The 24,915-nt window shown below is 47.1% G+C and overlaps 1 long non-coding RNA gene across 1 annotated transcript; it reads left to right on the top strand.

Moving 5' to 3' along the window:
• The first annotated feature begins 10,778 nt into the window (after positions 1–10,778).
• On the top strand, positions 10,779–22,879 carry LOC126381165 (uncharacterized). The gene is made up of 3 exons (XR_007568707.1): positions 10,779–10,862; positions 15,902–16,318; positions 22,814–22,879. It is a non-coding gene; the product is annotated as an uncharacterized LOC126381165 (long non-coding RNA).
• Positions 22,880–24,915: the final 2,036 nt, after the last annotated feature.

Below are 24,915 nucleotides of genomic sequence, written 5' to 3'. Positions count from 1 at the left end.
TAACGTACTCAAAGGCTAGTCATTATAATCCAACAGACGTAACATGATTAGAATGCGGCGGGACGGAAATGTAGTACATCGCCTTATGCGAAAGAGACGAAATATGTGTCTCTTTAACACTAACAGTATACAGCTTAGTACGAGAGAAACAAGAAATAAGTCATTCTAATCAAGATGCAATATAATGACTCTATTGTATACAAAAGAAACACATTTATTAAACAAGTTCAGGCAATAACTGGTGCAAAAGGCGGCTTTATTGCCAAGGTAGCAATTACTACCAGGCAACCTTACGTTTACGATATGTTTGTTGTGCCATTCGGCATTGTTTATAAGACAAGATATAAGCCTGGATTAATAAAACAAGATTGTGGTGAAAGAAACATGCTACATTTGCGTCCTCCCGCATTCTAATCATGTTACGTCTGTTGGATTATAATGACTAGCCTTTGAGTACGTTATCTTGCAATAGGTCCATAGCTTACGCGGCCTCTATCGGAATGGTATCTATTTTATTTCTTGTTGTTGTCACTTGTCAGGTTAAGAATGCAATATCAGAAGAAGGAAAAAATGATTGGGCTTCTTTGGAAAGGTTGGAAAGCGCGAAACTCGTACGTAGCTGCTGAGAAAAATGGTGCTACGGACGTGAGTTGGCTAAAAGTCGTTTACGTACTTAATGCATTTTTTTTATTTGTGTTTCTGATTCTGATAACCTTCCCCTTTAAAATTGATATACATTATGATATATAATTATGTATATAGACTTAGTTAAATAGTTTTTCGACAACAAATCCTGAGGTGATTTTGCAGTCCACTACTGTACACTCAGGACAAACATGGCCGTAAAAAAACCCTAGGACAGAGTTTGATAGAACTTTGCCAGAATCATAGAACAAGTATAAGCTATCATTACATGCAAGTCTCACCAGTGGAGATTCTTGGACCAAGTTCCAAGTTGCTGATAAGCTTATAATATGCAATACCGTAATGACTTGCTAATGATGACGATTTCTTGCAATAGGCAATAGCTTAGGCGGTCTCTATCGGAGAGGTGTCTATTTATTTTTCTTGTTATTATCACTCAGATCAAATTCCGGAAGCAATATAAAAAAATCGGTAAGATACTTTTGGAAGAAGTAAAAGGCATGAAACTTGAACTTAGCTACCGAGAAACAATGGCGCTGCAGATGCAAATTGACTGTAATTCGCTTACAAAAAGATTTTTTTTGTTTTTTTTTATGTTTCGGATTCTGGAAAAGATCCTCTTTAAAATGATATACAATATGATACATAATTATTTATGTAGACTTAGTTATCCAGCAAGAAATCTTGAGTCGATTTTAGCTCCCACTGTATTTTATCACATTTTTAGCCAGGACAAACATGGCCGTAAAAAAAGAACCCCGGGACAGAATCTGATAGAACTTTGCCAGATTCATAGAGAAAGCATAAGCTTTCATTACATATAAGTCTCATCAGTGGAGGTTCTTGGACCAGATTCGCCCATTCTCCTTTCGTGGCAAGGTATAAATCAGAAGGACAAATAAAAATAACAGTTGATCCATTTTTGATGCATTCTATACAATATTTAGTTGGCATTATAAAAAAGACGAATTAGTTTATTAGAGGCTATCTCATTTTCCCGTTGCTTTTTTATTAAATGAGAAGTTTGAACACGTGGCCAAATAATAATTCTGCGGCTGGACTTATAATTTCTCATTCTTTATGACCTGTAGTAAATTCATCCCACAACTTTTCCAAAGCTTCTAATCTACTTTGTACATAATATTTTGTAATCCTATCCTTTGGAGACTTTTTATAATTAGCATATGCCCTTTTTATTCTATTGTAGGCATCGTCTTGAAAGTTAAGAAGTGATTCCATATTGAACAACAAAACTCAAATATTTTCTAAGTGTTTGAACACAAATTACACTGATAAAAAATCGGGCATGGATTCCCCGTCGGAACACTTTTTGACCACTTATTCTAAGTTCTACAGTTAACATGCAATTTTTAACACAACTAAAAACTTTACAAGATTTTTATTACAACGTTTTACTAAGTCCCAAAATCTTCCAATTTTCTACTTAGTTATAATATCACAAAATGTACTCACAGTTTTATTTGCAAACCACTAACACTCGTCCAAATCCACTCCGCTTCCTGTAGCTCGTGCGTAGCAGACCTTGTGACGTCACACGTAGTCCACCTCTTGAGCCTTCGTCGACTATGACGTCACATGTAGCACTCCTTGTGACGTCCCACGTAACGAGACTTATCACCCGAAGCTTCGCCTCAGTAGTGACAGTGACGTTACACGCAGCTCGACTTCTTGTACCGTAATCCGCAAGGATTACGTTGGAGAGCACTTATCAGTGACAATCCGTCACTACTTTCCAGTGCTTAGGCAAAAAGTCGTCGGTGAGCTCACACGCACAGGTTAACCGCACACAACACTGCACTGCGCACTACAAATCCGACTCGTGAAGGACCATGGAAACAGATTCCCTAAGCCCCTTAACTATACGGGTTATTGTAGATAAAACGATAACCGTAAGTGGAGAAACAAGCATTTTATTACGCGTTGGGTTTCTTCACGTCGCGGGCGAAGCCCGCGACGGGGAGACGTTCTCGGGGCGTGGCCCCTTTAACGTGGCGGCGCTCGCCGCCCGCAAAGACGGGCGTGGCTCGGGGGTGGGACACGGCGGGCGATGGTCGCCCCTCCGTGAGCCCGATGGAGTTGTCAGTCCGAGGTGCCGCTAGTGAGGTCGAGCCCACCGGGTGGTTCCCCGTTGGGGGAGGCCCAGTGAGCGCCCGTCAGCTAGCGGTGGTGTCTGGTCCGGTGAAGCTGCTCCGTCGCCGGGGCAGCTGGTGTCGAAGCGGCTGGAGGGGGGGAGAGGACTGCTTCCACTGCCACTGGAAGCGTCAACTCATCCCCCGGGGGGTGGCCACGATCCTAACTACTCGACGGGGAGTAGTGGATGTGGGCAGCCTCGGTCCAGTCCGGTGTTGGTAGTCAGTGCCCACCGGTGAGTTGGCCCAGCAACGATGCCAGGCCTCCCACGATGATGGGCACTGGGTCGGTCTGTGTGCGAATGGCGGCCAAGATGTTATGCAGCAACTGCATGGTCTCCTCCAGGACTTCCAGCTTCTCGCTGGAGGGAGCTGGGGGAGCCTCCGCTCGGAGCCTCGCCTTCTTCCCCTTGGGAGGGGCGGCGGCTGCTGTCTCTGACGTAGAGGGCTGCGGGGGGACGGGTTCCACGGCGATGGGCTCGGCAGTGGTGGTAGCGACGGGAGCAGGGTTCGCTCTCTTGCGGATTCGTGGGCGCTTCGGCTTGGGCCCGTCTGGGCCATTTGCCGCGGCCATGAGTGAGCCCTGCGCGGTCGGCTCACTACCGGGGTCCACGATGGAGACTGCTGGTGGAATCGGTCTTCTCACGGTCGTGGGTGCGGTGCCCGCCCTGGTGTTGCGCAGCTCACGCATCTTCACCGGGCAGGAGGGGCTGTTTGCAGGGTGTGGTCCCCCGCAGTTGCAGCAGGTGGCCGGGTCGTCCCGGGGACGCGGACACTCGCTCGCAGTGTGGCACTCGCCACAGCGGACGCAGGCTGCAGGACGGTGGCAGTTGTGACTGCTGTGTCTGAATTGTTGGCAGCGGTGGCATTGAGCTGCACCTCTTCTTCCCCTCCACGCCTCGACCTTGATGCCGGGCATGTAGAGGAGCTCGGAGATCTCGTAGACTCGCTGGAATCCCAGCGTCCTACGGATCTCCGTGAAGAAGATACAGCCCGGTCTCCCCTCTCGAGCCTGGATGGGCCGGATGAAAGTCGGCTCGAAGCCGCGGTTGCGCAGCTCCTCTTCCAGGACGGCGACGTCGGTGTCCAGGGGTAGGCCACGGATGGCCAGCTTCAACGAGCGCTCCGCCGGTGGGGCGTACGCGAACCAGGAGAGTCCCGTGGCTCTCTCCAGGGTGGTGAGGTACCGCTGGTAGAGCCGGAACTCTTCCTCGGTCCTCGCCAGGAAGCGGACGCCCTTCCCGTACGGGCGCGCGTTGGGGACGTGGCCCAGCAGCTCCCGCAGCTTACGGAAGTGGTGGGGCCAGTCAGGCAGCCGGTCGACCACGATGGGCGGGATCTTTTTGCTCGCGGGTGCGAGCGGCGGCTGGAGGTGCACAGACTTCGACGGCGTGGGCGTCGTCCGGAGGGACGGACGCGGTGGCGCGTGCGGCGGCGAGTTGGGGTTGGTGTTTAACACCGCCGCGTATGACCGCGGCGGTGTCGTCTCCATGTCCAACAGGGGCATGGAGAGTGCGGTGGGCGGCGTGGTCCTCGCCACGGGCTGCGGTGGACGAGGTTCAGGCGGCGTCGTGGTCCTCTTTACCGCGGCTCCTGCTCCCGGAAGTTTGGGCAGGGGCAGCGGGAAAGGAGGCGGTCGGCGGGTGGCGCCAGCTAAGCATGGCGGGGGCGAAGTAGGTCTTCTGGACGCTGCTGCAGTGGTGGCAGCAGCGAGCGCGGTGTCGAAGTAGGAGCGCACGAATACGCGCGCCCTACGTTTCGCGACTCCAGCTGTTGGGGGAGCCATGCTCACCCCGTTACGGCTGAGGCGCGATGAAGCGGCGTTGGAGCTGCTTGCGTGCGAGGTTTGGCGGTCCGCCTGGCAGAGCACGCGTTATCACGCCCTCCCCGGTGAGACCCGCTGGTGGGAGGCCGGGGGTGGATAGGGTGATAACGGTGATACCGTTTGGAGCCGCGGTGTCAGGAGGGTATTTTAATAAAATACCCCCCCCTGCCTCAACGTCGATGGCTGCAGTGTGGGTAGACGTGAGAGCTACCTCCGAGCACTCGGCAAGACAGAGCGATCCAAGCATTTTATCGTCGTGTGGTTTCTTCTCGTCGCGGGCTTCGCCCGCGACGGGGAGACATTCACGGGGCGTAGCCCCTCTAATGTGGCGGCAGTCGCCGCCCGCAGAAACGGGCGTGGCACGGGGTTGGGACACGGCGGGCGAGAACGCCCCTCCGTGAGCCCGATCTAACGTCCGTGGTGCCGCCAGCGAGGTCGAGCCCACCGGGTGGTTCCCCGTTGGGGGAGGCCCAGTGAGCGCCCGTCAGCTGGCGGTGGTGTCGTGTCCGGTGAGCTGCTCCGTCGCCGGGGCAGCTGGTGTCAAGTCGGCTGGAGGGGGGGGAGAGGACTGCTTCCACTGCCACTGGAAGCGTCAACTCATCCCCCGGGGGGTGGCCACAATCCTGACTGCTCGACGGGGAGTAGTGGATGTGGGCAGCCCCGGTCCAGTCCGATGTCCGAGAGGTCAGTGCCCACCAGTGAGTTGGCCCAGCAGTGATGCCAGGCCTCCCACGATGATGGGCACAGGGTCAGTCCGGGAACGTATGGCGGCCAGTACGTTGTGGAGCAGCTGGATAGTCTGCTCCAGTACTTCCAGCTTCTCGTTGGAGGGGGCCGGTGGTATCTCCGCGCGGGGCTTCGCCTTCTTCCCCTTGGTAGGGGCGGCGACCGCTTGGTTCGGCGTCGGAGTTGGCGCTGGCTGCTGCTCGACGATGGTGGTGGCAGTGGGGGCCGGTTTTGCCCTCTTGCGGATGCGCTTTGGCCGTTGCGGCTTGGGTCCGGCTGGACCGTTCGCCGCGGCCATAAGCGAGCTCCGCGCGGTCGGCTCGGTGTTGTGGTCCACAGTGGAGGCTGCTGGTGGAGTGGCTCTTCTTGCGCCGGTCATGGGCGCCGCACCCGCCTTGGTGTTACGCAGCTCGCGTAACTTGACCGGGCAGGAAGAGCTGTTCGCCGGGTGTGTTCCCCCGCAGTTGACGCAGGTTGCCGGAACTTCCCGGGGGCGCAGGCACTCCTTGGCCGTATGGTTTTCACCACAACGGACACAGGCGGCAGGGCGGTGGCAGTTATGGCTGCTATGCCGGAACTGCTGGCAGAGGTGGCACTGCGCTGCTCCTCTTCGTCCCCTCCACGCCTCGACCTTGACGCCGGGCATGCAGAGGAGCTCGGAGACCTCGTAGATCCGCTGGAAACCCAGCGTCCTGCGGATCTCCGCGAAGAAGAGGCAGCCTGTCCTTCCCTCGCGAGCCTGGATGGGGCGGATGTACTGCGGGTCGAAGCCGCGTATGCGCAGCTCCTCCTCCAACTCCATGATGTTGGTATCCATGGGTAGACCACGAATGGCCAGCTTCACCGAGCGCTCCGCCGGTGGGGCGTACGCGAACCAGGAGAGTCCCGTGGCTCTCTTCAGGGTGGTGAGGTACCGCTGGTAGAGCCGGAACTCTTCCTCGGTCCTCGCCAGGAAGCGGACGCCCTTCCCGTACGGGCGCGCGTTGGGGATGTGGCCCAGCAACTCCCGCAGCTTGCGGAAGTGGTGAGGCCAGTCGGGCAGCCGGTCGACCACGATAGGCGGTATCTTCTTGCTCGCAGGTGCGAGCGGCGGCTGCTGGGCGGTCTTCATCGACGGCGGCGATGGCGTGGGCGTCGTCCGGAGGGACGGACGCGGCGGCGCGTGCGGCGGCGAAGCCGGGTTGGTGTTTAACACCGCCGCGTATGATCGCGGCGGTGTTGTCTCCGTGTCCGGCCTGGACATGGAGGGCGGCGAATAGGGGTTTGTGGGCGCGAAGGTGAAGGTACGCGGCGGCGTTGTCTCCATGTCCAGTGAGGGCATGGAGAGTGCGACGGGCGGGCTAGTCCTCGTGCGGAGTTGCGGCAGGGGCCGCTCCGGCGGCGTGGAGGTCCTCTTTGCCGCGGCCTCTGTTCCCGGAAGTTGGGGCAGGGGCAGCGGGAAAGCGGGCGGCCGATAAGTTACGCCACTGAATGGCGGTATGGTGGACGGCGTCATGGCTTTCATTGCAGCGGTAGCGTGGTCTAGGGAAACGCCGGTGCGCACGAATACGCGCGACCTGCGCTTCGTTATTCCGGGCGTTGGGGGAGCCATGCTCACCCCGTATGGACGCAGCGTAGTGTGGTGTTGTCCTCCTGCGCGATGCCGAGCGGTCCGCTAGGCAGGGCACACGCTATCACACCCTCCCCGGTGAGACCCGCTGGTGGGAGGCCGGGGGTGATAGGAGTGATAGCGGTGTTACCTAGCGAACGTGCGGAGTCTGGAGGGTATTTTTAAATAAAAATACCCCCCCAGCTTCTTTCTTTTAGTTCGGCAGCAGTGTGTGGGTAGAAAGCAGAGGCATCCGTGCGCTACGGGTGGACAAAGCAATCCCTTTTATTTTTTTTTTTTTTTAATCTCGTCGCGGGCGGAGCCCGCGACGGGGAGACATTCACGGGGCGTGGCCCCTCCAATGTGGTGGCAGTCGCCGCCCGCAAAAACGGGCGTGGCACGGGGTTGGGACACGGCGGGCGAGAACGCCCCTCCGTGAGTCCGATGTTACGTCCGTGGTGCCGCCAGCGAGGTCGAGCCCACCGGGTGGTTCCCCGTTGGGGGAGGCCCAGTGAGCGCCCGTCAGCTGGCGGTGGTGTCGTGTCCGGTGAGCTGCTCCGTCGCCGGGGCAGCTGGTGTCAAGTCGGCTGGAGGTGGGGAGAGGACTGCTTCCACTGCCACTGGAAGCGTCAACTCATCCCCCGGGGGGTGGCCACAATCCTAACTACTCGACGGGGAGTAGTGGATGTGGGCAGCCCCGGTCCAGTCCGATGTCCGAGAGGGTCAGTGCCCACCGGTGAGTTGGCCCAGCAGTGATGCCAGGCCTCCCACTATGATGGGCACCGGGTCAGTCCGTGAGCGGATGGCAGCGAGGACGTTGTGGAGCAGCTGAATCGTCTGCTCCAACACTTCCAGTTTTTCGCTGGATGGAGCCGGTGGTACTTCCGCTAGGGGCTTCGCCTTCTTCCCCCCCCCGGGGGGGGCGGCGACCGCTTGGTTCGGCGTCGGTGTCGGCTGCGGCTCGACAGTGATGGAGGCTGCAGGGGCAGGCTTTGCCCTCGCGCGGATGCGCTTCGGCCTGCGCGGCTTGGGCCCGTCTGGGCCGTTCGCCGCGGCCATAAGCGAGCTCCGCGCGGTCGGCTCGCTGTTGGGGTCCACTGTTGAGGGTGGAGGTGGTAGTGGGGCTCTTCTTGCGGTGGTCATAGGCGCGGTTCCCGCCTTCGTGTTCCGCAGCTCGCGCAACTTGACCGGGCAAGAAGGGCTGTTGGCCGGGTGTCCCCCCCCGCAGTTACAGCAGGTGGCTGGAACCTCCCGGGGCCGCTGGCAGTCCCTGGCCGCGTGGCTTTCGCCACAGCGGACACACGCCACCGGGCGGTGACAGTTGTGGCTGCTGTGGCGAAACTGTTGGCAGCGGTGGCATTGGGAGGGCCCCTTACGTCCTCTCCATGCCTCGATTTTCACACCGGGCATACACAGCAGCTCGGTGGTCTCATAGATGGTGTGGAAGCCGTGGGTCCTCTTGATCTCGACGAAAAAGATGCACCCTCTTTTGCCCTGGATGGGGCGGACGTATTCTGGGAAGAAACCGCGGTTGCGCAGTTCCTCCTCCAGTTCGGTGGGGCTCGTATCCACGGGCAGGCCGAGGATCGCCAGCTTCAGCGAGCGCTCCGCCGGGGGGGCGTACGCGAACCAGGACAGTCCCGTAGCTCTCTCCAGGGTGGTGAGGTACCGCTGGTAGAGCCGGAACTCTTCCTCGGTCCTCGCCAGGAAGCGTACGCCCTTCCCGTAGGGGCGCGCGTTCGGAACGTGGCCCAGCATCTCCCGCAGCTGGCGGAAGTGGTGCGGCCAGTTCGGCAGCTGGTCCACCACTATGGGCGGGATTTTCCTGCTCGCTGGGGCGAGCGGCGGCTGCTGGGTGGTCTTCTTTGACGGCGGCGATGGCGTGGGCGTCGTCCGGAGGGACGGGCGCGGCGGCGCGTGCGGCGGCGAAGCCGGATTGGTGTTCAACACCGCCGCGTATGATCGCGGCGGCGTTGTCTCCATGTCCAGCAAGGGCATGGAGAGTGCAGTGGGCGGCGTGATCCTCGTCGCGGGCTGCGGTGGACGGCGCTCAGGTGGCGTCGTGGTTCTCTTTACCGCGGCTCCTGCTCCCGGAAGTTTGGGCAGGGGCAGCGGGAAAGAGGGTGGTCGGCGGGTTGCGCCAGTTAGGCATGGCGGGGGCGAAGGGGGTCTTCTGGACGCTGCTGCAGTGGTGGCAACAGCGAGCGCGGTGTCAAAGTAGGAGCGCACGAATACGCGCGCCCTGCGTTTCGCGACTCCAGCTGTTGGGGGAGCCATGCTCACCCCGTTACGGCTGAGGCGCGATGAAGCGGCGTTGGGGCTGCTTGCGTGCGAGGTTTGGCGGTCCGCCTGGCAGAGCACGCGTTATCACACCCTCCCCGGTGAGACCCGCTGGTGGGAGGCCGGGGGTGGATCCGGACGGCGCCCACGCCATCGCCGCCGAAGAAGACCGCCCAGCAGCCACCGCTCGCCCCCGCGAGCAGGAAAATACCACCAATAGTGGTGGACCAGCTGCCGAACTGGCCGCACCACTTCCGCCAGCTGCGGGAGGTGCTCGGCCATGTCCCCAACGCGCGCCCGTACGGGAAGGGCGTACGCTTCCTGGCGAGGACCGAGGAAGAGTTCCGGCTCTACCAGCGGTACCTCACCACCCTGGAGAGAGCTACGGGACTTTCCTGGTTCGCGTACGCCCCCCCGGCGGAGCGCTCGCTGAAGCTGGCGATTCTCGGATTGCCCACGGACACCAACCCCACCGACCTGGAGGAGGAGCTGCGCAACCGCGGCTTCTTCCCGGAATACGTTCGGCCCATCCAGGGCAAAAGAGGCTGCATCTTCTTTGTGGAGATCAAGAGGACCAAAGACTTCCACACCATCTATGAGACCACCGAGCTGCTGTGCATGCCCGGTGTGAAAGTTGAGGCATGGAGAGGACGCAAGGGGCCCTCCCAATGCCACCGCTGCCAACAGTTTCGCCACAGCAGCCACAATTGCCATCGCCCGATGGCCTGTGTTCGCTGTGGCGATAGCCATGCGGCCAAAGACTGCCTGCGGCCCCGGGAGGTTCCAGCCACCTGCTGTAACTGCGGGGGGGGACACCCGGCCAACAGCCCTTCTTGCCCGGTCAAGTTGCGCGAGCTGCGGAACACGAAGGCGGGAACCGCGCCTATGACCACCGCAAGAAGAGCCCCACTGCCACCTCCACCCTCAACAGTGGACCCCAACAGCGAGCCGACCGCGCGGAGCTCGCTTATGGCCGCGGCGAACGGCCCAGACGGGCCCAAGCCGCGCAGGCCGAAGCGCATCCGCGCGAGGGCAAAGCCTGCCCCTGCAGCCTCCATCACTGTCGAGCCGCAGCCGACACCGACGCCGAACCAAGCGGTCGCCGCCCCTCCCAGGGGGGGGAAGAAGGCGAAGCCCCAAGTGGAGGAACCATCGGCCCCTTTTATTTTTCATTCTTAGACCTCTTGTGCCATTACGAACAAACCATCGATATCGCGTTTTAAAATACCACTAGCGACATCTAGTGTCTGTTGATTGGAACAAAATAATAATATTAGACAATAAGACTTGGTTTATTTAAAGATAGGATCCTAGGCACGGACACAGGCTACTTTTTACGGCGGGAAAATGCCTCATTCCCGAGGAAATCTAGCGTGATCGTGTCAAGAAGCGCATGACGCCATAGCTACTGAAATGATTTTGATGTTTTTTTCTATACTTATAATAAATCTGTAGAGAGGTCAATTCTGTACATTAAATATTTTTTCAAAATAACTATCAGGGGGTGATAAGTGGTCGATACTGATGCCAAAAATGCAATCAGTAAAATTTTTGTCTGTCTGTCTGTCTGTCTGTCTGTCTGTCTGTCTGTCTGTCTGTATGTTCCTTATAGAAACAAAAACTACTGGACGGATTTTAATGAAACTTGGTACAATTATTCTTCACACTCCTGGACAGGTTATAGTATACTTTTCATCACGCTACAATCAATAGGAGCAGAGTAGTGAAGGGAAATTCTTTTGTATGAAAAATCTAAACCACTCAAGTTAGACGTTTGAAATTTGGCATGCAGGTACCTTAGATACCGTAGAGGTGCACTAAGAAAGGAATTCCCGAAAATCCTACGGGAACGGGAATTAGCGGGAAAATCCTTTTGTATGAAAAATCTAAACCACTCAAGTTAGACGTTTGAAATTTGGCAAGCAGGTACCTTAGATACCGTAGAGGTGTACTAAGAAAGGAATTTCCGAAATTCCTACGGGAACGGGAATTAGCGGGAAAATCCTTTTGTATGAAAAATCTAAACCACTCAAGTTAGACGTTTGAAATTTGGCATGCAGATACCTTAAGTACCGTAGAGGTGCACTAAGAAAGGAATTCCCGAAATTCCCACGAGAACGGGAATTAGCAAGAAAATCCTTTTGTATGAAAAATCTAAACCACTCAAGTTAGACGTTTGAAATTTGTCATGCAGGTACCTTAGGTACCGTAGAGGTGCATTAAGAAAGGAATTCCCGAAATTCCCACGAGAACGGGAATTAGCGGGAAAATCCTTTTGTATGAAAAATCTAAACCATTCAAGTTAGATGTTTGAAATTTGTCATGCAGGTACCTTAGATACCGTAGAGGTGTACTAAGAAAGGAATTCCCGAAAATCCTACGGGAACGGGAATTAGCGGGAAAATCCTTTTGTATGAAAAATCTAAACCACTCAAGTTAGACGTTTGAAATTTGGCATGCAGATACCTTAGATACCGTAGAGGTGTACTAAGAAAGGAATTTCCGAAATTCCTACGGGAACGGGAATTAGCGGGAAAATCCTTTTGTATGAAAAATCTAAACCACTCAAGTTAGACGTTTGAAATTTGGCATGCAGATACCTTAAGTACCGTAGAGGTGCACTAAGAAAGGATTTCCCGAAATTCCCACGAGAACGGGAATTAGCAAGAAAATCCTTTTGTATGAAAAATCTAAACCACTCAAGTTAGACGTTTGAAATTTGTCATGCAGGTACCTTAGGTACCTTAGAGGTGCATTAAGAAAGGAATTCCCGAAATTCCCACGAGAACGGGAATTAGCGGGAAAATCCTTTTGTATGAAAAATCTAAACCACTCAAGTTAGACGTTTGAAATTTGGCATGCAGGTACCTTAGATACCGTAGAGGTGTACTAAGAAAGGAATTTCCGAAATTCTTACGGGAACGGGAATTAGCGGGAAAATCCTTTTGTATGAAAAATCTAAACCACTCAAGTTAGACGTTTGAAATTTGGCATGCAGGTACCATAGGTACCGTAGAGGTGCACTAAGAAAGGAATTCCCGAAATTCCCACGAGAACGGGAATTAGCAAGAAAATCCTTTTGTATGAAAAATCTAAACCACTCAAGTTAGACGTTTGAAATTTGTCATGCAGGTACCTTAGGTACCGTAGAGGTGTACTAAGAAAGGAATTTCCGAAATTCCTACGGGAACGGGAATTAGCGGGAAAATCCTTTTGTATGAAAAATCTAAACCACTCAAGTTAGACGTTTGAAATTTGGCATGCAGATACCTTAAGTACCGTAGAGGTGCACTAAGAAAGGATTTCCCGAAATTTTCACGAGAACGGGAATTAGCAAGAAAATCCTTTTGTATGAAAAATCTAAACCACTCAAGTTAGACGTTTGAAATTTGTCATGCAGGTACCTTAGGTACCGTAGAGGTGCACTAAGAAAGGATTTCCCGAAATTCCCACGAGAACGGGAATTAGCAAGAAAATCCTTTTGTATGAAAAATCTAAACCACTCAAGTTAGACGTTTGAAATTTGTCATGCAGGTACCTTAGGTACCTTAGAGGTGCATTAAGAAAGGAATTCCCGAAATTCCCACGAGAACGGGAATTAGCAAGAAAATCCTTTTGTATGAAAAATCTAAACCACTCAAGTTAGACGTTTGAAATTTGGCATGCTGGTACCTTAGATACCGTAGAGGTGTACTAAGAAAGGAATTTCCGAAATTCTTACGGGAACGGGAATTAGCGGGAAAATCCTTTTGTATGAAAAATCTAAACCACTCAAGTTAGACGTTTGAAATTTGTCATGCAGGTACCTTAGGTACCGTAGAGGTGCATTAAGAAAGGAATTCCCAAAATTCTCACGGGAACGGTAGTTAGCGGGAAAATCCTTTTGTATGAAAAATCTAAACCATTCAAGTTAGATGTTTGAAATTTGTCATGCAGGTACCTTAGATACCGTAGAGGTGTACTAAGAAAGGAATTCCCGAAATTCCCACGGGAACGGGAATTAGCGGGAAAATCCTTTTGTATGAAAAATCTAGGACTTATGATGACCAAATTGGAGATGTCCTTAGAAAAGGTTCAATACGATCTACTCTGAACCGGCGTGCGTGTATGAAGCGATTGATGAATGTGGAGGAAGCAAGAGAAGTGTGTCAGGATCGAAGCAAATGGAATTCTATAGTCTCTGCTTACCCCGGTGGGAAATAGGCGTGAGTTTATGTATGTATGTATGTATGAAAAATCTAAACCACTCAAGTTAGACGCTTGAAATTTGGCATGCAGGTACCTTAGTTAACTTAAAGCTTAGTTGCAACAGGATATTGCAAAATTCCCACGGAAACGGGAGTTAGTGGGAAAAAAACATTTGTATGAAAAAATCGAAACCGCGTAAGACAGATATTTTCAATTCAATTAAATTATTTATTGCATTCCATGTAGTACAATGGGGTGTTACATAGGCATAGGAACTAAAACATGGACCCTGTAGGGCACAGCAACGTTGAAGGGAAGAGAGGAAGTGTGTATTAAAATTAAAACTCAATGAACAATCAATTAAAAAAAAAACAATTCAATCAATTGATTCAATCTAGCATGCATGCATACCTTAGTAAATATAAAGTTTATTTTTGGCTGTATTTTGAAAAATGGGAGTTATTGGGAAAAAAAAAATGTACTTATGAAAAAATCTAAACTGCATAAGTATGCACTCCCACACACACAAAGATCTCTCTCTTATATAACACGCCACGCGGACGAAGTCGCGGGCAAAAGCTAGTTTAAACTAAATGTTACTAAGACTTCCAGTTAGTATTTGATCACTTTTCTAACTTAGATGGTAGGTAGGTAGGCGCCATAATTTAGGAATCCCTACTAATATTATATATGCGAAAGTAAATCTGTCTGTCTGTCTGTCTGTCTGTTACGCTTTCCCGCTTAAACCTCTCAACCGATTTTGATGAAATTTGGCACAGACAATCTTTAGACCCTGAGAAAGAACATTGACCTTTTATTGCGAAAAAAAGGAATGAAGAGGTTAAAATAGGGGTTGAAAGTTTGTAGGGATATTTTGCGTTCGGCTGTGCTGTGTGTGTGTGTGGTTCAAAAAGGCATCTATTGGGACCTACATTACGGACCTAACCAGCGTCCAAAGAATGGCTTGCATGATAATAACGTGAGCTATGTCGTCCACACCAACTTTGGCAATGGAGGCGGCACTAAACCTGCCTCCACTCCATCTGTACATAATCGGGGAAGCTAGAATCGCTATGCTCCGAGCTAAGGAAAGGGGTAAGACGACATGGGGATCAACTGTCATGAGAAAGCTCAAAGAGGACCTTATGACTGACCCGGTTATGGCGATGCCCTCAGACGTCATGGTCGGGACTCATAACTTTGTGAGATACTTCAAGGTGGTAATACCAGAGAGAGAGGAGTGGTCTAGAACTGTACCCTCGCCCTTTCCCAGTGCGGATCGGGTGTGGTTTACCGACGCCTCTAAGCGAGACGGGCTTTCAGGGGCGGGTGTATATGGAGAGTGCCCCAAGCGAAAGAGGGTAACCAACATGGGGGCACACGCCACAGTTTTTCAGGCCGAGATGTTTGCCATCATTGATTGTGTGCACCAATATTTGGGAAACACAAACAGTAACATTCTCATACTGTCGGACAACCAAGCTGCTCTTAAGGCAGTGGCGACGACTGAAGTAGACCCATTACTCATTCTAGAGCGTATAGATCGTCTGAATAAGTTGGGGGCCTCAAACTCGGTAACATTTGATTGGGTCCCAGGGCACTCTAACGTTAAAGGCAACGAAATCGCTGACGAACTTGCGAGCGAGGGATCGGGAACAAGTCTAATCGGACCCGAACCCGTCTGCGGGATCTCGCCTCTCACCTCTAGATATCATCTGGGGGTGCGACTAGAAAATGAATCCAAGGAATTTTGGCCCAACTCAGTTGGCCTGAAACATTCGAAGCAGCTGATTAGACCTTTTTCTAAGAAATTCTCATCAGAAATCCTTACTCTCACTAGGGGGCAGGTTAGGATTTTAATAAGGGCCCTCACGGGGCATTGCAGACTTAATAAGCACATACACAGAATGGAGCTGAGCGAGTCTCCTTTATGCAGATTCTGCTTAGGGGAAGATGAGATGCCACTACATCTGCTGTGCAGCTGTGAGACTCTCATACATAGTAGAAGCCGTACACTTGGGGATTACATAATGGAACCCAGGAAGTCACGCAACTTTCTCCCAAAAAGACGTTGTATCTCTTCGAACGGATCGGTCTAGAGGACAATTTTTAAATGTATGGATTTAGGTCACAATATATCTGACAAGGTCGCAGTGATCTCGCGGGCTGCATTCAGTTCGGCATTCACAATTCTCAAATAATAAATAAATAATACCCAAATCTATACCGTTCCTTTAATTATAATCCTTAATTTTCAAATTAAAATTATGCAGACGAAGTCGCGGGTACCAGCTAGTCTTCTTCTATACTTATAATAAATCTGTAGAGAGATCAATTCTGTACATTAAATATATTTTCAAAATAACTATCAGGAGGTGATAAGTGATCGATACTGATGCCAAAAATGCAATCAGTAAAATTTTTGTCTGTCTGACTGTCTGTCTGTCTGTATGTTTCTTATAGAAACAAAAACTACTGGATGGATTTTAATAAAACTAGGTACAATTATTCTTCATACTCCTGGGCAGGTTATAGTATACTTTTCATCACGCTACAATCAATAGGAGCAGAGTAGTGAAGGGAAATTTTGGGAAAACGGGAGAAGTTACTCCATTTTTTAAGCTTCCGTCGCGTGAGCAGCCTTAATGGTTAAAGTTACATAGAAATCATGTATGACGGAAATATCTAAATATATAAAAGGAGAAACTGACTGACTGAATGACTGACATATCAACGCACAGCCTAAACGGCTAAACGTAGACACTTGAAATTAGGAAGGGACGTAGCTTAGGTACCGTAGAGGTGCCCTAAGAAAGGAATTCTCGAAATTCCCACGGGAACAGGAATTAGCGGGAAAACCCTTTTGTATAAAAATTCTAAACCGCTTAAGTTAGACGCTTGAAATTTGGCATGTAGGTACCATAGTTAACTTAAATAAATAAATAAATAAAAATAAAAAAATAATGTTTATTTCTCTCACTAGCTTAGAACTTGAGTACAATATCCAATGAATACGGGTACAGATTAATAAAGCAGGCGAGAGACTGGTGTCTGTGATAGGCGTAAGCCTGTGTTACAGATCACCAGGCCCCAACCTTCGGACATTACAAGGGCATTCAAGGGCTTCGGACATTACGGAATAGATGATATGCTTATACAGCGAGCTAATACTTTAGTAAGTAAGTAAGTAAGTAAGTAAAATCTTTATTTCCTCTACAAATTATAAAACACATGGATACATAATTACATACAAAAATACAATATTTGTAGAGGCTGGAGCCTAAACTAGGATACCCTGTGTTTTAGGACTCCAGGCCTCCACCCCCAAAAAGTCATGGTCAAGAAAAAAATAACAAAATATAAAAAAAAATAAGAAAAATTAAGTTAAGTTTTTTTTTTTTTTTTAAATTGTTAGACTAAATCATAAAATATTTCTTAAAAAGAAAATATCAAATTTATAAATGCTTGTATGTGTATGTGTGTGTGTGTGCGTGCGTGTGTGCGTATGTGCGTATGTGTGTGTGTGTGTGTGTGTGTGTGTGCGTGTATGCGTGCGTGTGTGCGTCTCACTTCTATTTAATTATGTCTAAAAGATTCTCTGTTTCGTCATAATTAAAATTCTGTAACCATTCAGCTACTGATTTTTTACATTGGTAAATGTTTAATGGGTAAATATTATTATCTTTGTTACATTTATTATAAACTTTAAACGAGAAACAACATTTTATACAAGAAAAATAAAATAGAAAAGAAGAAAAAATTAAATAAAATATAAGCTAATTATGTGGTGAATGTGTATGAGGTTTTATGTGGGTGTGTGAACATGTAAGTATATGTGTGAGTGTGTAAGTGTGTACGTGTGTAGCCCTACGATCAAGGTCTTGGGATCGGAAACTGTTGTATCAGCAGCTTCCACTACCACGTGAGTATGTGTGTGTGTGTGTGTGTGTGTGAGTGTATGTGTGTGTGTGTGTTTGTGTATGTGTGTATGTGTGTGTGTGTGTGTGTGTAAATTTTGTTAAATTTTGTTAAACAGTAACCATCAGAAGCTCCTCAGTTTGGTCAAAATTTAATGTCAGTAGCCACTGTGTAAGGACTTGTTTACAATTATATCTCGTAAGGGGGTGTAGGGTCAGAGACCCACTTATTTTGTTGTACAATCTGGGGCCTAAAATGTACGACTGTCTTGAGGCGAGGGCAGTCCTATGGTTATCAATTTTAAATATAAGATCTTTCCTCCTATACAGAGAGAATATATTTGGGTCATAAGCCAGAGACACATGTGTGCGAAGTAAAACTTGTAAGATGTAAAGTTGACGGACAGTCAGTAGACGACATTCAGAGTACAACAATTCAGTGGGATGCCTAAATGGTCTCCTGTTCATTACTTTGAGAACAGCCCTCTGCGCACGCTCCAGCGGTAGGAGAGTGGTTTTGGGAGCACTGCCCCAGACACTTATGCAGTATGAGAGGATTGATTGAGCAAGAGCAAAATAAACCATTCTCAAAGTATCACCATCGGCTGAGATACGTAGTAGTATCACAACAACGCTAGAATCTGTTGGTGCCATGATATAGACTGGTCAATCATACGAAATTTAGAAAATAACTCGTAAGTAATTAAATTTAAGTCACTGCCGGTATCAATTAAACATTCAACGGAAAATCCACATATTTTTGCATTTTTTACGCACTTGTTATAATTTTCTCCTTTGTTTACACTCAAAATGCTCCGTTGTTCACTCGTTCCGACTGCGTTCGTGTGTTCACTCGCTCCGAACGTTCCGATCGCTAACTCATTCGCCCTGATCGCGCTCGATATCTCTTTCATCGTTCCGCTCTCGTATGCAGCGCCCTCTTGCGAGTGATCCGGCGATTGAACGAACATAGATTTGTGTTCTAACTTCGCGCCATCGTGTGAACCCCGTGAGTTTGATAATGGATTCTTGCATTCTGCACCAATATGGCCGTATGAATTGCACCGAAAACACTACAATCCTTCGGACATGACGTCGCTAAATGCCCTTTTTCTCCACAGTAGTAACATCGTGGTTGAAATAGAAATAGAAATAGAAATAGAAATGTACCTTCTTGTTTATTAACAGTAGTCGTCTTTATATTTCTAACTACATTACCACGCCGTAAAAATGCTTGCTGTTTCTTCGATTTTTCCGTAAATTGTTCGTACAATGCTAATTTTTCTTTAAGTACCGAGTATGTCGTAACACCGTAAAATAGTAACTTGTTAGATTCGTAGTCTGAAATTCCGTCGATGATATATTGTATGGCCACGTAGTCCGGAAACTTCGCCCTTTTTCCCAGCTCCTTCATTGATAACATGTACTGGTAAAATGTTTCATTTGGGCGTTTCTTACGCGAACTCATTATCTCGTGCATTTGTTTCGTATTTATGACATCGGGAAATTCCTTGAGAACAGCAGTTTTGAGATCGTCGTAAGTTTTGAATGCACGTTCCGTCCTCAACCATAACTCTGCCGTGCTTGCAAGTGATCTTCTCGCTATGACCAATTTTTGTTGAGCTGTCCAGCCGAATATCTCTGCACTGTCGTCGAGGTCTTGCGCCCATTTTACCGACGAGTATGTCATATCCTCACCGGTAAATTTCGGTACTGACTCAATAGTCTGCATAGTCATGTTTTTCTCCTCGGACATCTTTTCGTCGTGATTTGCGTCGTAAAAACTATCTTCGTATATTTCGTCGTCGCAGCGATCCACATTCCCTCGTTGTACGTCGTGTGAGGTTATGCGCACCACGCCTCGTGATTCGTTGTTACCGTCGTCGTCGTGATCTGTCGTAAACATCCAGCGCACCCTTTTTTTAAACGGTTTTATATTTAGCTCACCCCGTTTGTTTTATTTATTCTTGGGTCAAATTTAGTAATTCAAATTTCACCCTCTTCCTGTCAACCGATAATTCTGAAATTTTGGATTTTGGTGACAATACAATTATGTTTATTCATCTATACTTATAATAAATCTGTAGAGAGGTCAATTCTGTACATTAAATATTTTTTCAAAATAACTATCAGGGGGTGATAAGTGGTCGATACTGATGCCAAAAATGCAATCAGTAAAATTTTTGTCTGTCTGTCTGTCTGTCTGTCTGTCTGTCTGTCTGTCTGTCTGTCTGTCTGTCTGTCTGTCTGTCTGTCTGTCTGTCTGTCTGTCTGTCTGTATGTTCCTAATAGAAACAAAAACTACTGGACGGATTTTAATGAAACTTGGTACAATTATTCTTCACACTCCTGGACAGGTTATAGTATACTTTTCATCACGCTACAATCAATAGGAGCAGAGTAGTGAAGGGAAATTCTTTTGTATGAAAAATCTAAACCACTCAAGTTAGACGTTTGAAATTTGGCATGCAGGTACCTTAGATACCGTAGAGGTGCACTAAGAAAGGAATTCCCGAAAATCCTACGGGAACGGGAATTAGCGGGAAAATCCTTTTGTATGAAAAATCTAAACCACTCAAGTTAGACGTTTGAAATTTGGCAAGCAGGTACCTTAGATACCGTAGAGGTGTACTAAGAAAGGAATTTCCGAAATTCCTACGGGAACGGGAATTAGCGGGAAAATCCTTTTGTATGAAAAATCTAAACCACTCAAGTTAGACGTTTGAAATTTGGCATGCAGATACCTTAAGTACCGTAGAGGTGCACTAAGAAAGGAATTCCCGAAATTCCTACGAGAACGGGAATTAGCAAGAAAATCCTTTTGTATGAAAAATCTAAACCACTCAAGTTAGACGTTTGAAATTTGTCATGCAGGTACCTTAGGTACCGTAGAGGTGCATTAAGAAAGGAATTCCCGAAATTCCCACGAGAACGGGAATTAGCGGGAAAATCCTTTTGTATGAAAAATCTAAACCATTCAAGTTAGATGTATGAAATTTGTCATACAGGTACCTTAGATACCATAGAGGTGTACTAAGAAAGGAATTCCCGAAATTCCCACGGGAACGGGAATTAGCGGGAAAATCCTTTTGTATGAAAAATCTAAACCACTCAAGTTAGACGTTTGAAATTTGGCATGCAGGTACCTTAGATACCGTAGAGGTGTACTAAGAAAGGAATTTCCGAAATTCTTACGAGAACGGGAATTAGGCGGAAAATCCTTTTGTATGAAAAATCTAAACCACTCAAGTTAGACGTTTGAAATTTGGCATGCAGATACCTTAAGTACCGTAGAGGTGCACTAAGAAAGGAATTCCCGAAATTCCCACGAGAACGGGAATTAGCAAGAAAATCCTTTTGTATGAAAAATCTAAACCACTCAAGTTAGACGTTTGAAATTTGTCATGCAGGTACCTTAGGTACCGTAGAGGTGCATTAAGAAAGGAATTCCCGAAATTCCCACGAGAACGGGAATTAGCGGGAAAATCCTTTTGTATGAAAAATCTAAACCATTCAAGTTAGATGTTTGAAATTTGTCATGCAGGTACCTTAGATACCGTAGAGGTGTACTAAGAAAGGAATTCCCGAAAATCCTACGGGAACGGGAATTAGCGGGAAAATCCTTTTGTATGAAAAATCTAAACCACTCAAGTTAGACGTTTGAAATTTGGCATGCAGGTACCTTAGATACCGTAGAGGTGTACTAAGAAAGGAATTTCCGAAATTCCTACGGGAACGGGAATTAGCGGGAAAATCCTTTTGTATGAAAAATCTAAACCACTCAAGTTAGACGTTTGAAATTTGGCATGCAGATACCTTAAGTACCGTAGAGGTGCACTAAGAAAGGATTTCCCGAAATTCCCACGAGAACGGGAATTAGCAAGAAAATCCTTTTGTATGAAAAATCTAAACCACTCAAGTTAGACGTTTGAAATTTGTCATGCAGGTACCTTAGGTACCTTAGAGGTGCATTAAGAAAGGAATTCCCGAAATTCCCACGAGAACGGGAATTAGCGGGAAAATCCTTTTGTATGAAAAATCTAAACCACTCAAGTTAGACGTTTGAAATTTGGCATGCAGGTACCTTAGATACCGTAGAGGTGTACTAAGAAAGGAATTTCCGAAATTCTTACGGGAACGGGAATTAGCGGGAAAATCCTTTTGTATGAAAAATCTAAACCACTCAAGTTAGACGTTTGAAATTTGGCATGCAGGTACCATAGGTACCGTAGAGGTGCACTAAGAAAGGAATTCCCGAAATTCCCACGAGAACGGGAATTAGCAAGAAAATCCTTTTGTATGAAAAATCTAAACCACTCAAGTTAGACGTTTGAAATTTGTCATGCAGGTACCTTAGGTACCGTAGAGGTGTACTAAGAAAGGAATTTCCGAAATTCCTACGGGAACGGGAATTAGCGGGAAAATCCTTTTGTATGAAAAATCTAAACCACTCAAGTTAGACGTTTGAAATTTGGCATGCAGATACCTTAAGTACCGTAGAGGTGCACTAAGAAAGGATTTCCCGAAATTCCCACGAGAACGGGAATTAGCAAGAAAATCCGTTTGTATGAAAAATCTAAACCACTCAAGTTAGACGTTTGAAATTTGTCATGCAGGTACCTTAGGTACCGTAGAGGTGCACTAAGAAAGGATTTCCCGAAATTCCCACGAGAACGGGAATTAGCAAGAAAATCCTTTTGTATGAAAAATCTAAACCACTCAAGTTAGACGTTTGAAATTTGTCATGCAGGTACCTTAGGTACCTTAGAGGTGCATTAAGAAAGGAATTCCCGAAATTCCCACGAGAACGGGAATTAGCAAGAAAATCCTTTTGTATGAAAAATCTAAACCACTCAAGTTAGACGTTTGAAATTTGGCATGCAGGTACCTTAGATACCGTAGAGGTGTACTAAGAAAGGAATTTCCGAAATTCTTACGGGAACGGGAATTAGCGGGAAAATCCTTTTGTATGAAAAATCTAAACCACTCAAGTTAGACGTTTGAAATTTGTCATGCAGGTACCTTAGGTACCGTAGAGGTGCATTAAGAAAGGAATTCCCAAAATTCTCACGGGAACGGTAGTTAGCGGGAAAATCCTTTTGTATGAAAAATCTAAACCATTCAAGTTAGATGTTTGAAATTTGTCATGCAGGTACCTTAGATACCGTAGAGGTGTACTAAGAAAGGAATTCCCGAAATTCCCACGGGAACGGGAATTAGCGGGAAAATCCTTTTGTATGAAAAATCTAGGACTTATGATGACCAAATTGGAGATGTCCTTAGAAAAGGTTCAATACGATCTACTCTGAACCGGCGTGCGTGTATGAAGCGATTGATGAATGTGGAGGAAGCAAGAGAAGTGTGTCAGGATCGAAGCAAATGGAATTCTATAGTCTCTGCTTACCCCGGTGGGAAATAGGCGTGAGTTTATGTATGTATGTATGTATGAAAAATCTAAACCACTCAAGTTAGACGCTTGAAATTTGGCATGCAGGTACCTTAGTTAACTTAAAGCTTAGTTGCAACAGGATATTGCAAAATTCCCACGGAAACGGGAGTTAGTGGGAAAAAAACATTTGTATGAAAAAATCGAAACCGCGTAAGATAGATATTTTCAATTCAATTAAATTATTTATTGCATTCCATGTAGTACAATGGGGTGTTACATAGGCATAGGAACTAAAACATGGACCCTGTAGGGCACAGCAACGTTGAAGGGAAGAGAGGAAGTGTGTATTAAAATTAAAACTCAATGAACAATCAATTAAAAAAAAACAATTCAATCAATTGATTCAATCTAGCATGCATGCATACCTTAGTAAATATAAAGTTTATTTTTGGCTGTATTTTGAAAAATGGGAGTTATTGGGAAAAAAAAAAATGTACTTATGAAAAAATCTAAACTGCATAAGTATGCACTCCCACACACACAAAGATCTCTCTCTTATATAACACGCCACGCGGACGAAGTCGCGGGCAAAAGCTAGTCCATACTAATATTATAAATGCGAAAGTAACTCTGTCTGTCTGTCTGTCTGTCTGTCTGTCTGTCTGTCTGTTACTCTTTCACGCCTAAACGGCTCAACGGATTTTGATGAAATTTGGTATGGTGATAGATGATAACCTAGAAATGGTCATGGGCTATAAATAATCACGCCATCGTTCTTAGGGGGTAGGCAGTTGGCAGATAACTAAATTGATTTAGTGATTTGTAGTCGTTTTTGTTGGGACTTTTGCTCTTTCACGTCTAAACGGCTGAACGGATTTTAATGAAATTTATTAAGGTAATAGTTGGTTATCTACAAACGGTTGTACGATCAAATTGATCACGTCATCGTACTTAGGGGGTAGGAAGTAGGCAGAAAACTGAATTGAGTTAGTGATTTTTTTATGGTTTTTGCTGGGAGTTTTGTCTATCATGCCTAAACGGCTCAACGGATTTTGATGAAATTTAGTTAGCTGATAGATAGTAATCTAGAAAAGGATATGGCCTATTAATATTTATGCTATCGTACTTAAGGCGTAGGCAGTAGACAGAAAACTAGGTTAGTGATTTTTAATTGTTTGTTTTAAAAGTTTGCCTCATTCACGCCTTAACGTCTGAACGGAATTTTATAAGACTTGGTTAATTTAAAGATAGGATCTTAGACACGGACACAGGCTACTTTTTATGGCGGGAAAATACCTCATTCCCGCGGAAATCTAGATTTCGTGATCGTGTCAAGAAGCGCATGACGCCATAGCTACTGGAATGATTTCGATGTTTTTTTTTAAACTGAGTGACTTCAAGTTAGTATTTGATCACTTTTCTAACTTAGAGGGTAGGTAGGCGCCATAATTTAGGGAATTTATGATAAAATTTTGATGCAACTGTCTTTATTAAACAGTTATATCTCATTCCTACAGGAACCTACACATAGCTATAGCTAGCTATCTATTAACATTAAAACTCTTTCTAGAATCACATTACGCCAATTAATTGATCTGATTTGTATAAGTTTTTTTATTCAACTGACTGTTACATTACATACAGATAAAATCTAATTACTTACACCACATAATTAATATAGTACTACATGACTAGCTACGCTTTAAACTTGAGGAGGTAATTCGATAGACATTTATACGAACTTTAAGCCCAGTAATCAATCATAGTAATAAGGTAATACTCATTTTAGACAAAGAAACGGATAGGTAATCAGTTCGTCAACGAAATTATAACACCTACACTTAGTTTGTTTACTATTCAACTGTTGTAAAATATTATAAATGCGAAAGTAACTCTGTCTGTCTGTCTGTCTGTTACGCTTTCCCGCTTAAACCTCTCAACCGATTTTGATTAAATTTGGCACAGACAATCTTTAGACCCTGAGAAAGAAAATAGGATACCTTTTATTGCGAAAAGAAGGGACGAAGAGATTGAAATAGGGGTTGAAAGTTTGTATGGGATATTTTAATTTTAAAATATAAATCCATGAAACTTTATATTTAAGCACTTGATAAAAAAAAATTAAACATTTGTTCTAGCGTTGCTGAAATTTCGACCAGTGAGGGGGTGAAATGAGGGTTGAAAGTTTGTATGGGAGTTCGTCATTT

This window comes from Pectinophora gossypiella, unplaced genomic scaffold, assembly GCF_024362695.1.
Source record: "Pectinophora gossypiella unplaced genomic scaffold, ilPecGoss1.1 Pgos_38, whole genome shotgun sequence".
NCBI lineage: Eukaryota > Metazoa > Arthropoda > Insecta > Lepidoptera > Gelechiidae > Pectinophora > Pectinophora gossypiella.
The sequence above is the reverse complement of the archived record's forward strand: the minus strand, read 5'-3'. Positions and strand labels throughout refer to the sequence as shown.